The sequence below is a fragment of the Alligator sinensis genome, unplaced genomic scaffold (genome assembly GCF_000455745.1).
Source record: "Alligator sinensis unplaced genomic scaffold, ASM45574v1 scaffold174_1, whole genome shotgun sequence".
NCBI classification, from domain to species: domain Eukaryota; kingdom Metazoa; phylum Chordata; order Crocodylia; family Alligatoridae; genus Alligator; species Alligator sinensis.
The window spans coordinates 279,208-283,790 of NW_005842516.1; the positions used below are offsets into that span (position 1 = coordinate 279,208).

At 42.5% G+C, this 4,583-nt stretch overlaps 1 pseudogene; it reads left to right on the forward strand.

Annotated features, from left to right (window-relative positions):
• Positions 1 to 1,746: 1,746 nt before the first annotated feature.
• Positions 1,747 to 2,668, forward strand: LOC112551579 (annotated as a pseudogene).
• Positions 2,669 to 4,583: the final 1,915 nt, after the last annotated feature.

Genomic DNA, 4,583 nt, shown 5'->3' on the forward strand with positions numbered 1-4,583 from the left:
TGCAATGCCCATATTAATGAAATAGAGGCTACTTAATCTCTAAGCGGTGACTGAAATTATCTATTGAAATAGGTACTGTTTAGTAGGGCTGTGTGAAGCTTTGGTCACTGATTTGATTCAGAGGAGATGCGGCTCAATTCATAGTCTGAATCTCCAAATCTGAATCAAATCAGGAGACCCATTAATATCTCTGAAACAAATTGGAAGCCTCCAATTCAATTCACAGAGATTCAGTGATTGAGCCATAGATATAGTTTATATGTTTTTTCTATGAACCTCGAGGTACCAGGTACGGCTCATGAATGCTGAGATGGTGGGGCAGATGGAGTGTCCCACCGGAGCCTGGGGGGGGTCCCCTGCGTGCTTGGCAGTGTACCCAGAAGTGGACCAGAAGTACTTCCGCTCCACTTCTGGATCTTCCATGGAATGCAGGGGGACCCTACACCCCCCAGCTCAGTGACTGGTGCCTGCTGGGTCTGGGGGGGGGCACCCGGGGCCCCCTCAGCCTGCATTTGTCGACAGACTCCCCCCACACACACACTCCTGTGGGATGCTGCATCTGCCCCGCCATGTCAGCGTTCATGATCCAGTCCTGGTACCTCAACATAGAAAAAACATAAATCTGTGTCTATGCCATATTACCGACTCTCTGAATCAGAATCAAATTTTCAGATTCAGCTGAATTGAATCAGGACAGTGATCCAAATCCGCTAATCAAATCACTGTCCCCTGAATTGGGACAAATCCAAATCAAATATTGCCCACTTAGAACACTTCTACTGTTTAGATACTTCAAAGATATGTCCAGTGAAATACTCCAGTATACAAGGTTAGGATATTGTCATCATAATCAATAACATAATTATTTTGGCCTTACTTTCTTTAACAAAGCATAGCTTCTAAGAAACCACCCCCCTACCCCCAAAAAACCCTAAAGAATCTTTCCTTCTTTCCAACCTTCACTCTCTCTCCCTTTCTTCCTGTCTAGTTACATAGTTATTTCCTTGACACATAGGAATTCCTTAAATTTTTGTCCTACCATCATCAGGCAGGAAGTAGGAGACAGATTTTATTTGGTAAGAAAGAAGCTTAAGAAATAAACCAAAGACAGGACACCAGGAGAGGCCCTACGAGGAGAGACTGAGGTACTTGAACCTGTTCAGTCTCAGCAAGAGGAGGCTGAGGGGGGACCTGGTGGCTGCCTACAAACTCATCAGGGGAGATCAACAGCAAATAGGTAGAGCCCTTTTCTCCCCAGCACCACCTGGGGTGACAAGGAACAATAGTCATAAGATGATGGAGAATAGGTTTAGGTTAGAGATCAGAAGGCAGTATTTTACAGTTAGGGTGGCCAAAATCTGGAACCAACTTCCCAGGGAAGTGGTCCTCGCCCCTACCTTGGACAAATTCAAGAGGAGGTTGGATGATCACCTGTCTGGGGTCTTGTGAACCCAGCATTCATCCCTGCCTATGGCAGGGGGTCAGGCTAGATGATCTGTTCAGGTCCCTCCTGACCCTAGCTACTATGAAACTATGACAACCCCAATTTTGAGAAACCATTTTTTCCCCTACTTCTGATAATCTCCTAATCAAAAATCCATTATTCAGTGAAAGATATATGGACGTTTAGATATATGACAAAGTTCTCTATATAGAGATCTCCTTACCCATAAAAGGAGAACTACAATTTATTCCTGGTAATTGTTTTATTTATTTCTTCTTCCAGGTCAAAGGTTTGGTGAACAAATGGCCATGGGGAACCAAACAACTCTCAGCTATTTTGTTCTGTCAGGTGTTTCCAGTGACCCACAGCTCCAGCCTTTACTTTTTGTGGTCTTTCTACTTACATACCTACTAACTGTGGTAGGGAATGGGACCATCATGCTGGTGACAAGAGCTGATCCTCACCTTCATACCCCCATGTATTTTTTCCTATTTCATTTATCCTTCCTTGATCAGTCACTGTCCCAAAGATGCTGCAGAATCTCTTGACAGAAGAGAAAATAATTTCTTTCCCTGCTTGCCTTGCCCAAATGAACTTACTTCTTCTAATGGCTGTGCAGAAATTTTCATGCTATCAGCAATGGCCTATGATAGGTATGCTACCATCTGTACTCCACTGCATTATGGAGGGACCATAAATAAGCAAGCTGGAATAAGACTGGTGGGTGGTGCATGGCTGATCAGTATATTTCATGCAATAACAAACACTACACCTGTGTTACATTTACATTTCTGTGGACCCAGAGAAATGAACAATTTTAGTTGTGAATTCCCATCTGTACTAGAACTGTCCTGTACAGAGACCTTCATCAGTAAAATGACATTTCTCACTTCAGCTATGCTTGTAAGTTCGACTTCCTTCTCTATCACCCTGGTCTCTTACATCTGCATCATTTCCACCATCCTGAGAATATGCTCTGCTGAAGGTCAGAGTAAAGCCTTCTCTACCTGCAGCTCCTATCTCACTGTGGTTCTTTTGTACTATGGGACTGGTTTGTTTTGATATCTGAGATCCAGTTCAGCCTCTTTGGTGGTTCTTGACAGACTCTTCTCTATCCAGTACAGTATCTTAACTCCCATGTAAAATCCTATCAGCTACAGCCTGAGAAACAAGGAGGTAAAGGCAGCTTTGGGGAATATACTGCGGAAAATTCAAAACATATGAATGCATTTCAATATTTGGGAATACTAATAAGCTAATGGGAACCGAGTGTTAAAATATTCTGATGTCATGTAACTGCTTGGCTTGGGCATTTAGTGTATCAACAATTAACTTCTCTCTTATCTGTAAGACTATTTTCAGTGTCAAGGGCATTGTCAATCCCACCTCTTGTAAAGGCACTATAGGAGTAGGGACATATGAAAGGCATGCAAGCTGCTGAAATAATCTCTAGCCAGGAGTTATAAAATAGTTCACTTTTATTTTCCTATGTTTGTTCTGGGGAGTGAGAATGAATCTAGAGCCTTGTGGTTATAGCATTGACTTAAGAAAGGCTAATTCCAGTGTATCTGTTAGTATGCTGAACCAGCATATTCAAAGAGGGAGACACAGCTTCACCCAAAAGTATTGGTAGTTTGCAGCCTAGGTCCCTCAACAATCAGGTGGGAAAAGTAAGTTTTGTTCCCAGCTTCAAATTGGACATGAAGACAGGTTTCTGCCCAAGGGACCTCCCCCATCCTTCCCAGTCCCCCCCTTCCCTGCCCCTTGCTTTTCAGGGGAGTGCTCTAACCCCAAAACTTTTGGTATTGAATGAACATCACCATCATTTCCTCTTTGAACTTCTTTAAAGAATCAGTGACCTAGCTCTAGGAGGGGTTGACAGCTGAGAGTCATATGTTTGGGAAAGTGCCACTTGGTATTGTTCTTAAACAATAATATTATAAAAATCAACTTAACACAATTCAGCCTGTGGAAGGTTTATTGTTTCACAATTTTGTGTTCAAGTGTGGTCCCATTACTTGAATTAACATCTCTTATTCATGTTATACGGTCCTATGTCTACTTTGACTTCTGTCTGACTATAAACGTAACATGACTGATTGCTTCTCTCCTTCAGAATTGTGAGGCTCAAGCTTTGATGATATTTTCAAAATTTCTGCAGGGTAGCTAAGGTGGCTCATGCTTTAACATGAAGGTATTTGTGACATTAGTTAGGTACCTTATTTCTTGTTGAGGGATTCAAGTCCCTGATTCTGGGCATGGAATCTACTAGCATGTAGGATACTTTAAAGTGGAACACAATGACATCTGACTTCTCTTTTGGATTTAATTTATAGGTTTTAAGGACAGACCTTTCAGGCACCTACTATACTGCCTGTGGGTCACACACACTTGGATGTCACTCCAGAACCCCTATATTGAGCCCGATTTAGTGTTTGATTAAAATATTTCTTCTAGAATGTAATCCCAACTTGATATAAAATATATTCAACGGATTCCCAAGTTTTCCATCATGTTTGCTCCAGTGTCAATAATCTGTGTTAAAGATGAAGGCTTATTTCATTTGAATGTGTTTTTTTTCTTCTTCCACCCACAGATTTTTGCTTTATCTTTTAAGTTATGTAGAACATGTAAAGGCAGCCTTAGGTTCTATTCCTAATCATCATCGCGTGACCAGAATCACTCCTATGCCTCCCCAACTCCATAGAAGACTTTTAAGTCTAATGTCCTCAGGTTCCCTGCTGAGCCAAAGGGATTGCTGTGCCCTTTTGCTACCCTTCCTCCGAGATGGGATGGCCATCCCTTGTGCTGTCAGGATCATTCCCTTGAGGAGCAACGACTCCTCTTGTACTCCTCTTCCTGTCGAGTCATGGTCACTTAGGGCTTAACAACAAGCCTTCTGAGCTTGTCAAAGTCAGCTTTCCTGAAGTCAAGGACTTCTGTATTGCTAACTGACTTTCCAGGTTTGTGATGGATTGTAAAGGTAATCGGCTAGTGGTCACTATCATCCAGCTTTCCATTGATTCTTAGGTCACTGACTAGGTCATCCCCTTTGGCCAGTACCAGGTCCAGCAACACTTTACCTCTCATCAGCCCATAGTTTTCTTGAGTCAGGTAGAGCTCATCCGCACACATGAGG